General features: G+C 45.7%; 1 long non-coding RNA gene across 1 annotated transcript; it reads right to left on the reverse strand.

Annotated features, from left to right (window-relative positions):
- Positions 1–5,524: 5,524 nt before the first annotated feature.
- Positions 5,525–12,109, reverse strand: LOC134404489 (uncharacterized). Its single transcript, XR_010025884.1, has 3 exons — positions 12,052–12,109; positions 8,347–8,526; positions 5,525–5,699 (listed from the first exon to the last, which is right to left on the reverse strand). It is a non-coding gene; the product is annotated as an uncharacterized LOC134404489 (long non-coding RNA).
- Positions 12,110–12,256: the final 147 nt, after the last annotated feature.

The following is a 12,256-nucleotide window of genomic DNA, read 5'->3' on the forward strand; positions in this document are numbered from 1 at the left end:
CTTTCAATGCAAGCCTATGGGGGGGAAAACGGAGCTCCGGATCCGGAGCTCCGAGCGGAGCGGAGCGGAAGTGGGCGGAGCGGGGGCGGGGCGGAGCAGCCCGATCCGGAAAATGGCGGATCTGCAAGTGAAGCGGAGCGGGGGGTCCGTGCACACCCCTACATTATATTCTTTCACCATCATCATCATCATCTATTAAGATTATCATCATCACCATCATCAAAAAAATTATATAGAAAACCTTCAGAACCTGGGCCTACCAAAATACATCCACAGCAGCATCCAAAAAGGAGCTACAGTATACTTAAAACATGTTCAATAAACAGGAGATTTCTGAATCAGTAAAAGACAGCATGATTTGGCAAAGCCCATCACGTCTATCTAGAAAAACCAACAGGATTGAGAAAAGGGAGGAGGAGGAGGAAGGAGGAGGAGGAGGAGGAGGAAGAAGAAGAAGAAGGAGGAGGAGGAGGAGACTTTCCCGTCCCCCATGAAGGGAGCTCTGTGTACATACATTCATATGCATGAGATCTCCTTCAGACTGACAGTGACCATGCATTGGGTGGGCAGCCTGCACATCAGTAGCCCTATTCAAGTGTTTATATCTGAATGAAGCAAACACACAGCAAGAGGGAATGATCCATCCCTGCCCCTTTCCGTTGTCACCCTCTACTCACGGAAGGTGTCATCTGAAGTGGAGAGCCTCTTATATCCATGGAGGTTCTCAATGCAAGCCAGAATGCTGGAAAATCTGCATTCTGGCTTGCATGGGGAAACTCCCTGGATACAGGAGGCGCTCTTCTTCAGACCGTCACCCTCCATGAGTAGTGTGTGACAAATGTAATGATGAAGTAGGCTGGGGCTGGAGTGCTCCCTCTCATTGCATGTTTGCTCTATTCAGGTACAGAACATGTTCTAGAGTGTTCTGTCATGTGTTTGCTACCCTTGCCAACCAAATGCCTAAATAGGGCTCAGGAATTTGTTAGAATAATAGTATGCTCTGGCTGCAATTCTGCACACATTTAGACTGCTTAAAATGCTAGTCAATGAATGTTAAGCAGCCAAAATGTAGTTGGATTTGGATCAAAAGTCAATACAGAACGCATTACAAGAAAATAAACAATAAACATTTTGAAGGCACATTCCTTCCTAAATCAACTTTTTTAAGGCTTGGGATAGATATAAATGAAAGCTAAGCTCTAATATTTCTCAGTGATCATTTATTACTCAAGACAAGTTATTCTATCATTGGGATTTACGAGATAGAGTTCCAATCTGCGAATCTGAAAGTATACATAACTTCCAATATAAGGACTGAATTACTGCCAGCCGAAAGGTATCTTAAGTGCTGGCTTGCATGGAGAGCATTTAAATATGTTAGTATTTACACATTAGACATTTTAACAGTGCAACCCTTACCTGTCTACTCAGAAGTAAGACCCTCTGAGTTCAAATTGACACATATTCCCAAGTATGTATAGAATTGCAGTCTATATACCAGCATCTTAATAGCAGTATGAGTGTTTGAAAATTAGCTGATTTTGTGTAATATGGAATTCAGTGACTGGGGAGAAAAAGGGATCTTTGTGTATATATATTTTTGTATTGTCTTCGAATGTACATGTGATGTACTATTTGACCTATGTAACCAGAACTATAACAAATAAATAATATAAAAGTTTTTAAAAAAAAGAAAAGGAAAAAAGCACCATTAATTTTTCAGAATGTAGAAGATCCATATAAAAAAGAATAACCTTGTCAAATGACATACAGGTACATGAACTTGCATATTGTATGAATCCAAAATGAAACTGTTTTATGGTCACAAATGTTTGGAATTTGGGGTACAGATTACAAAGAAGGTTGAACTGAAAGGTTTGTTCATCCAGAGAATAAGAGGGTTTAAAATAGGGGTGTGCACGGACCCCCTGATCCACTTCTCTTCCAGATCCGCAATTTGCGGATCGGGCTGCTCCACTCCGCCCAGCTCCGCCTATAGTCCGCTCCGCTCCGCTGCAGAGCTCCGGATCCAGATTGGAGCAACGCTTTTCCCCCCCCATAGGCTTGCATTGAAATCCAAAAAAGTATACAACTTTTTTTCTGTTAAAGTTAGAAACCTCAAGTTTGGCACCATGACACCTCATTGACGTATACACACGCATGCCAAGACTCAAGCCAATCCAAGTGTCCCCTGATTTGGGGGGAATTTATGAAAATTGGACACCCCATTTTCAGACATAGACTGTTCTCCGACAATTTGACAGATAAAAAAATTGGAAGTGGGCACCCTCCCAGATGCCATCTAGATCCACATTCATGCCAAGTTTCAAGCAAATCCCATCATCCCCTGATTTTTGGCGGGGATTTAACCTCTAACGCACCACCCATAACCCCAATTCACACCCCTTTCGATATCTCCGTCAATTTTCACGTTAGAAACCTCAAACTCAGCACCATGATAGCTTATCCATGGATACACATGCATGCCAAGACTCAAGCCAATCCCATGATCCCATGATTTTTGGGGAATTTATGAAAATCAGACACCCCATTTTCAGACATGGACTGTTCTCCGACATTTTGACAGATAAAAAAATTGGAAGTGAGCACCCTCACAGATGCCATCTAGATCCACATTCATGCCAAGTTTCATGCAAATCCCATCATCCCCTGATTTTTGGCGGGGCTTAAACCTTTTAACTCACCCCAAATCAAGTCCCATGCTAGAACTATGTCAATTTTCATGTTAGAAACCTCAAACTCAGCACCATGATAGCTTATCCATGGATACACATGCATGCCAAGACTCAAGCCAATCCCATCATCCCCTGATTTTGAGGGAATTTATGAAAATCGGACACCCCATTTTCAGACATGGACTGTTCTCCGACATTTTGACAGATTATAAAATTTGAAGTGAGCACCCTCACAGATGCCATCTAGATCCACATTCATGCCAAATTTCATGCAAATCCCATCATCCCCTGATTTTTGGCGGGGCTTAAACCTTTTAACTCACCCCAAATCAAGTCCCATACTAGAACTATGTCAATTTTCATGTTAGAAACCTCAAACTCGGCACCATGATAGATTATCCATGGATACACATGCATGCCAAGACTCAAGCCAATCCCATCATCCCCTGATTTTGGGGGAATTTATGAAAATCGGACACCCCAGTATCTCAGGGATTTAAAGCTGCAGACAGCTCAATGGGGCCATTTCAAAGGAAATCCCAACATGCCATGAATTGGGGAGTAGATAAACCTATATGAATTTTCTTCCACACTTGAAAAATTGATTTGGAACTTCCAAAAATCTAAGTGAGCGCAGGAAGGACTTATCCCCTGAGTCAAAGCAACACACACACAAACCATCCCTGCGAGGCGGGCAGGGGAGGAGGAAGGGAAGGCAGGCAGGCAGCAGACATTTCTGGGGGCATAAGGAAGTGAGCCAAGAATAGTTTCAAAGCCAGTAATGTAAACCATCCCTGTGAGGTGGGAGCAGCACAGAGAGATGCCTTTTCTTTTGCATCCCATAACTAGGAGGCTAGGAGGATAAGAGTAAAGCTTTGTGATCCTTGCTTCAGAGTTGATTGACTGCACTGTGATCTTAGCCATTACTAAACAACAAAATAATAATGTTAATAGCAGTACTAATTAATATTAATAGCATCAATAACAACAACAACAACAACAATAAGGAGTTGAACCACAATGAAAGCCTGCCTGACTTCACTGAAGAGGAAAAGCCAGGAGAGCTTGGGCTATGGGGTGTAAATTTAAAATGGAATGAATGAATGAATAAATAAATAAATAAATAAACAAACAAACAAACAAACAAACAAAGGAGGGGTGGAATTAAAAGCAGCAGTGTTGCTGAATAAACAACAGGAAGAATTTTTTTAAAAAGGCTATGTCTGTCTTTTACCAGTAAGAGGAAAGTGGACGTGCCCAGGGGGAGGGGGAACTATGCCTATTTGACTGGCCCTGTCTAGGGACCATTCTTTAAGAAACAACCTGCCACTTCAACTCATGACAAGCATTAGTCTCCAGTGGTTAACCTTTGGAGGATTCTGATGATCCTCCAAGTGCAGGAGTGTGCACTGAGCATGTCCACATGCCCTAGGGGACCTCATCCCCTTGCACCACATCTATTCAGTTGTTCACCAAGGTTAGGGTGGGTAGCAGTGCTGTGTTTCCTATCTGTTATTTATTTGCTTAGTATATGATTTCAGGTTGTGTTTGTGCATTTGGTGGGGCTACTGTTTTAAAAAACACTGAGAAAAGTCCATTCAGACTAAGAAAGAGAAGTTTCCCAGTATCCTAAGTTACCCATTTTGCCTAACCCCTCCTCCAACTTTGGGATCATAACTCTGCCTCTCAGCACTTCAAAAAGGTACCTCTCCTGGGTTTTTTACCCGATTTTAAAAAAAATTCTAGCAAGCGAACCGCACCACGCAGAGAGCTGAGAGTAGGCTCAAAATGACCACCAGCCACGACTCTCTAAGCACAAGAAGTTTCAGAAAGATAGCTTAAAAAACAACACAGTTAACCCCTATTTTTTTCTGCAATTTTTTCGCTATGGGCGAAATTTTCCAAAATGGCGATCGGATCGGTCTGCGAAAAGAGAAGTGCTCCGCGTATGGGCACTTCTCTTCGCCGTGCTTCTAAGGGTCTGCGGTCCGCTTCTACTCCGCCTCTGGGCAAGGCAGAGCAGGCCAATTCGCTTCTGATTCTCCGATTCTAATCGGAGCGGAGCACATGCCTAATAAATATAACCTGCAAGGAACAAGAGCCATATAGGAAACAGCAGGAGAGACATTTGTAATAATTCTTTCTAATAGAGAACTCAAATTTATTTATTTATTTTATTTATTTATTTATCATACTTATACCCCGCTCCTCAGCCAAAAAAGGCTCTCGGAGCGGCTTACACTTGGCAAAAAAAGACAGTCCCTGCCCTCAGGCTTACAATCTAATAAAGACATGACACACAAGGAAAAGGAGTCAAGGAGGGAGGGAGGGAGGAGAGAGAGAGAGAGAGAGAGAGAGAGAGAGAGTCCAGCAGGAGCAGGCCCCAATGTTACTTCTGCCTGCTCCTGTCCCCTCAGTCCTTCTTCTTCCCCACAGGGCCAAGATGGCAGTTTGCCCTGCGGGGGGGTGGGAAGAGTCCAGCAGGAGCAGGCCCCGATGTTACTTCTGCCTGCTCCTGTCCCCTCGGTCCTTCTTCTTCCCCACAGGGCCAAGATGGCAGTTTGCCCTGGGGGGGGGGGGGGAAGAGTCCAGCAGGAGCAGGCCCCGATGTTACTTCTGCCTGCTCCTGTCCCCTTCGTCCTTCTTCTTCCCCACAGGGCCAAGATGGCAGTTTGCCCTGTGGGGGGGGGGAAGAGTCCAGCAGGAGCAGGCTCTGATGTTACTTCTGCCTGCTCCTGTCCCCTCGGTCCTTCTTCTTCCCCACAGGGCCAAGATGGCAGTTTGCCCTGTGGGGGGGGGGGAGAGTCCAGCAGGAGCAGGCTCCGATGTTACTTCTGCCTGCTCCTGTCCCCTCGGTCCTTCTTCTTCCCCACAGGGCCAAGATGGCAGTTTGCCCTGTGTGGGGGGGGGAAGAGTCCAGCAGGAGCAGGTCCCGATGTTACTTCTGCCTGCTCCTGTCCCCTCGGTCCTTCTTCAAATAGTTGAGTGCTGATAGAATTGGAACTAAAATCGGATCACACAGAAATTAGTGGGAGGTATTAGCATTCTCAGGTGAAGTCCAAGTCCATGGGGGGGGGGATTAATGAGGCAATCCTCCCCAAAAAACAGCCAGGCCCATAGCCCATGTTCCTCTCATCTCCTGTGGATGAGCCCTCCACTACCACCAAAGCCCATAGCTCATGTTTCTCTCTTCTGCTGTGGATGAGCCCTCCACCCCCACCCAAGCCCATGCACCATGTTCCTCTCTTCTCCTCTTGATGAGCCCTCCACCCCCACCCAAGCTCATAGCCCATGTTCCCCACTTCTGCTGTGGATGAGCCCTCCACCCCCACCCAAGCCCTTAGCCCATGTTCCTCTCATCTCCTGTGGATGAGCCCTCCACCCCCACCCAAGCCCTTAGCCCGTGTTCCTCTCTTCTCCTGTGGTGTTCCTCACTTCTCCTGTGGATAAGATCTGCACCCCCACCCAAGCCCATAGCCCATGTTCCACTATTGTCCTCTGGATGAGCCCTCCACCCAAACCCATAGCCCATAATCCTCACTTTTTCTGTGGATGAGCCCTCCACCCCCACCCAAGCCCATAGCCCATGTTCCTCTCCTCTGCTGTGGATGAGCCCTCCACCCCCACCCAAGCCCTTAGCCCATGTTCCTCTCTTCTGCTGTGGATGAGCACTCCACCCCCGCCCAAGCCCAAAGCCCATATTCCTCTCTTTTCCTGTGCTGTTCCTCACTTCTCCTGTGGATAAGCTCTCCATCCCCACCCAAGCCCATAGTCCATGATCATCTCTTGTTCTCTGGATAAGCCCTCCACCCCAACCCAAGCCCATAGCCCATGTTCCCCTCTTCTGCTGTGGATGAGTCCTCCATCCCCACCCAATCCCTTAGCCCATGTTCCCCTCTTCTGCTGTGGATGAGCCCTCCACCCCCACCCAAGCCCATAGCCCATGTTCTATTTTCCTCTGGATGAGCCCTCCACCCCCACCCAAGCCCATAGCCCATGTTCCTCTCTTCTCCTGTGGTGTTCCTCACTTCTCCTGTGAATAAGATCTGCACCCCCACCCAAGCCCATAGACCATGTTCCACTATTGTCCTCTGGATGAGCCCTCCACCCAAACCCATAGCCCATGTTCCCCTCTTCTGCTGTGGATGAGCCCTCCACCCCCACCCAAGCCCTTAGCCCATGTTCCTCTCTTCTGCTGTGGATGAGCCCTCCACCCCCACCCAAGCACAAAGCCCATATTCCTCTCTTTTCCTGAGCTGTTCCTCACTTCTCCTGTAGATAAGCTCTCCATCCAGACCCAAGCCCATAGTCCATGATCATCTCTTGTTCTCTGGATGAGCCCTCCACCCCAACCCAAGCCCATAGCCCATGTTCCCCTCTTCTGCTGTGGATGAGCCCTCCACCCCCACCCATGCCCTTAGCCCATGTTCCCCTCTTCTCCTGTGTTGTTCCTCACTTCTCCTGTGGATGAGTTCTCCACCCCACCCAAGCCCATAGCCCATGTTCCCCTCTTCTTCTGTGGATGAGCCCTCCACCCCCACCCAAGCCCATAGCCCATGTTTCTTTCTTCTCCTGTGGTGTTCCTCACTTCTCCTGTGGATAAGCTCTGCACCCCCAGCCAAGCCCATAGCCCATGTTCCTCTATTGTCCTCTGGATGAGCCCTCCACCCCCACCCAAGCCCTTAGCCCATGTTCCTCTCCTCTCCTGTGGTGTTCCTCACTTCTCCTGTGGGTGAGCTCTCCACCCCCACCAAAGCCCATTGCCCATGTTCCTCTATTGTCCTCTGGATGAGCCCTCCACCCCCACCCAAGCCCTTAGCCCATGTTCCTCTCTTCTTCTGTGGATGAGCCCTCCAACCCCACAAAAGCCCATAGCTCATGTTCCTCTCTTCTCCTGTGGTGTTCCTCACTTCTTCTGTGGATAAGATCTGCACCCCCACCCAAGCCCATGTTCCTCTATTGTCCTCTGGATGAGCCCTCCACCCAATCTAGGGTCTCCTGGTACCGCCAGGAAACTCCATGGCCATTGTGGGGGGCATTACAAGGAACGGGAGCTGCAGTCTCAGCCATGACAAAGGGGGGAGGGAGAAAAAAACACCACAAAAACTAAAAATTAGGAAGAGATGAAAGTGAGGGGTAGTGCAAGTCCACTACGCCACCTGGTACAGGTGGGGGAATAGCAGGCTGAAATGGATGGATGAGAGTGGATGAAAAGGGGGGGATGTAAATGAAAGTGAGGGCGGAGAGGTGTGAGGATGTAGTAGAGCAAGTCAGCTGGAGCACCCCATACAGAGGGAAGGAAGAAGTAAGCAAGTAAGTGAGCAGCCGGGAAAAGCCACGGACCCTGCTAGACCTTCCGCAGCCCCGGCCTCAGCCCAGGGCTGCGGAAAAGCCGGGCCATAACCGCATCCGGTTATCCCGGTTCAAGCGAGGACTTAGCCCAGCCTGATCCCAGGATCCCCTGTGTGTCATCTGGATGCACAGGAGGGAGACCGGCCTCACACTAGGCTAATGCCTCATCTAGCAACGGCCTTGGTCCCTACGCCTTTCATATGTTTAATATTGCTTTTAATTTTTGCAATGTAAAGCAATTTCTTAAGTTATCCTAGACATTATCCATTATCCAAGCAAACAAAATATGCCGACTTACCCAAACACTTTGGTAGAGGTCCCCACTTTTCGTAGTAAGTGCACTTTACTTCTTCAGATCCTTCCAAGACATAGCCAGGGAGGCACTCAAATGTTGCAGCACCATATGAGTCTTCCCCGTCTTCAATTCCATAAGCTCTTACAAGCCTTCCAAAATCAACTTCTGGTGGATGGCCACACACTACAATGTTATTTTTCATCAATATTATGAACAATCAAAGATGAAGGCTCTAGATTTTTGTATATCTAATGTTGCACACAACGGCAGCCATAATGGGCCATTTCCACAAATTAGAGGCCTGCAGGGAACATATGTGTCTCTATGTAAATACCTTGCGCTCACTCTCTCTCTCTCTCTCTCTCTCTCTGTGTGTGTGTGTGTATGCCTTCTGATTTAAGTATGTGTGTATGTTTCTTGTGCCTTGTCTATGTGTATGTTTCTTATGCCTTGTCTAGAATCCTAATCTCTCACATTGGCACCACCTTCGTAGCCGTTCTCCTAGGGCATTTTTCTTTCCCTTTCTATTCCTCTTCCAAGAACTGGGAGGATGGATGAGATAGCCATCTAGGACCCAAAGTTGTCGAATTTCCTTCCCAAAGCTTCAAAGTCTGACATGATTTCTTTGTAGCTTTGCTTGGCACTATCATTTGCTTCCACAGGGATGAGAAGAAAAGGATATGTGTCAGTGGGTTTTATGAGCTTTGGCAGCCCTTCAGTCATGTCTCTAATTTGTCCTCCAGGGAGACAGCATACCTGGCGTGTCCAGGGGTCTTCGCATCACCCTTGAGTTTCAATGCCGTGCAGCAGGGTATCTCCCACAACAACTATTCTTCTCTTCTTGTTGTTGTAGACCTTGGTATTGTTGCCTCTGCTCAACTGGCCTTCTGCCTCTTGCTCACTGTTGCTTGGGGTCCCCTGTAATTCTTCCTCTGAAGACTGTCCTCCAGTCTCATCTTCCAGTACCTGAAAGCAGTTACACAGCTCTAGTGGTTCCACTGGTGCAGAATGTCTTCTAGTTCTTCTGCTCCAGTTACCCTTTTCCAGGGAGCTTCCTCATCATTGGTTTTCCTTACTTCAGCATTCCCCACTTCTGCTTCAACTTGCTGTTGCTTTTCCACCTCCTCTGCTGTTGAAGTTCCACAGTTCTGTTTAAGAACTCTTCGTCTTCTCTTATTCATTAGAGGGTGGACACTCGTCGCTCAAGTATGCTCACTTTTTCTTCCAATAGTGCAACCAGCTTGCACTAGTTGCATGTGTCTGCCATGTTAATCTCAGGCAGGAACAGAAACATTGCACACACCTTGCAGCCACCACCACTGGAGAATCCTTTTTGTCCATAGTTAGGGTGACCATATTTTGGAAACCAAAAAGGAGGACAACATGGTCACCCCCAAGGGGGCGTGTCCAGTACCAAGGGGCATGCCCACCCGAACATAGCCTTGGTCACCTGTCTGATTTTACAGCACACATTTAAGACAAATCTGTTCTACATAACATCTTAATGTTAAAATCAATTAAATAAAGAACAAGTGAGAGATTCAATGTATCTGAAATTAACTTCACTCACTCCTACTTTTGTAGGTTTTGCTGTACTTTGAAGCTTTTGTTATACTCTGTGTGTTACATTCTCCCCTTCCCTCAAATATTTTTTTCTGACTGTATCTTCACTCATTGCAAGCTGCTGTTGTTGTTAACAGGGTTTGCTACTGGCCCCAGATCTGTTTCAAGTTTGGTGTTGCTAAAGCTCTACCTAAATCCTATCATGGTACAAAGTTTCATCTCTTTATCTTTAAAAATGACTATTTTAAAAATAATAATTTTAAAACCTCAATTTTAAAAAAAATTCTTAAAAAATCAATGGATGAACGGATCTGTTTCAAATTTCTTATGACTAAAGCCCTTCCTAAGAGCTACCATTGTGCCAAGTTTCATGTCTTTATCTTAAAAAATGATGGAGTTAAAAGCATTTTTGTTAATTCCCAATGAGCTGCCCTTTGATAAAAAAAAAAACGGCTTTCCCCTACCCCTCCCAGATTTGTCATCAAAAACCCGGACAAATCCGGGCAAAACCGGTCATATGGTCACCCTATCCATAGTCTCCTTTTGTTTCTGCCTTTCTGACTGTACTGGAATAGGCTGTGCTTTGATCTGTCCTCCCTGAAGTTTAACAACTGAGTCCCGTACTATATGTGTGTTACAAGAGCAACTTTTTGTTACCGACCTACTCCTTGACCTCCCCTGCTGAACTCCCCCTGACAAACTCCTGTTTGCTTTCCCTGATCACTCTCTCGTTCTCTCTTATTTATTTATTACATTTCTATACCGCCCAATAGCCGGAGCTCTCTTGGGAGCTCATTTCCTTATGTACCTTCTAATCCAGCTGGGGCAGCTTTCTCTTCTCTGCTCTGCTCTGCTAGGTCAGGAAACAGAATGAAATTCCCTTCCCACTCAGCTGCTGAGAGCGATCAGGCCATGCTCATTCAGGCCCAGCGGCAGCTCTCAGGACATGCCCCTTCAATCACAGCACTTAGGAGCACAAGACAAGTACATGGCAACTTGGAATAGGCAGCCTCCTGGATTGATTTGAGGCCTTTCTCCTCTTTCACTACACTCCCCATGACAAACTTCTGTTTGCTCGCCCTGATCACTCGCTCTCGGGGAGCTCGCCTCTTTATGTAGCTTCTAGTCCAGCTGGGACAGCTTCTTCTTCTCTGCTCTGCTCAGCTAGGAGTCAAGAAACAGAATGTTTTATGTATAATCGTATACTATTGTTTATTTCATTTATGTTTTGCCTTTCCTCACCTGTGAGGCAGGTGAGTCAGTCACTGAAAAATCACTGAAATAAGGAACAAGTGAGAGATTCAATGTATCTGAAATTAACTTCACTCACTCCTACTTTTGTAGGTTTTGCTGTACTTTGAAGCTTTTGCTATACTCTGTGTGTTACATTCTCCCCTTCCCTCAAATATCTTTTCTGACTGTATCTTCACTCATTGCAAGCTGCTGTTGTTGTTAACAGGGTTTGCTACTGGCCCCAGATCTGTTTCAAATTTGGTATGGCTAAAGCTCTACCTAAAAGCTATCATGGTGCCAACTTTCAGCTCCTTATCTTTAAAAATAACAGTTTAAAAAATAATAATTTTAAAACCTCATTTTTAAAAAAAATCCTAAAAAATCAATGGATGAACGGATCTGTTTCAAATTTGGTGTGGCTAAAGCTCTACCTAAATCCTATCATGGTACAAAGTTTAATCTCTTTATCTTTAAAAATGACCATTTTAAAGATAATAATTTTAAAACATCAATTTAAAAAAAATCCTAAAAAATCAATGGATGAACAGATCTGTTTCAAATTTGGTATGACTAAAGTCCTTCCTAAGAGCTACCATTGTGCCAAGTTTCATGTCTTTATCTTAAAAAATGACAGAGTTAAAAGCATTTTTGTTAATTCCCAATGAGCTGCCCTTTGATAAAAAAAAACGGCTTTCCCCTACCCCCCTCCCGGATTTGCAAATCCGGTCATATGGTCATCCTAAGTTATGCAGAATGACTATTGTTTCACACAAGTGAGTGAAAACCCAAAATAGCCCAAAGATGACTCAAAACAAATGGAAAAGAAAAATGTCTTGAGTACCTAACAACCATTTCCCCAGGTTTGTTCTTTTTAAAAATAATAATGATGATGATCTTATTTTAATAACTTACCATTATCAGAAGTACAGCATTTCCATAGAAGCAATAGAGAAATATACCTCAGCCAGCTAGTTTGTAGTTGCTGTGCTGTACACAGTCCTCACTTTCAGCTACTAATTGCTGTAGGGAGGTCAGCACTGCTAATACCTTCTTTGCCCTCTGGTATCACCCCCAACTCTATGCTGTAATTAATTATTAGCTGCCATGTCTGAAGAGT

Source organism: Elgaria multicarinata, chromosome 1 (assembly GCF_023053635.1).
Source record: "Elgaria multicarinata webbii isolate HBS135686 ecotype San Diego chromosome 1, rElgMul1.1.pri, whole genome shotgun sequence".
NCBI lineage: Eukaryota > Metazoa > Chordata > Lepidosauria > Squamata > Anguidae > Elgaria > Elgaria multicarinata.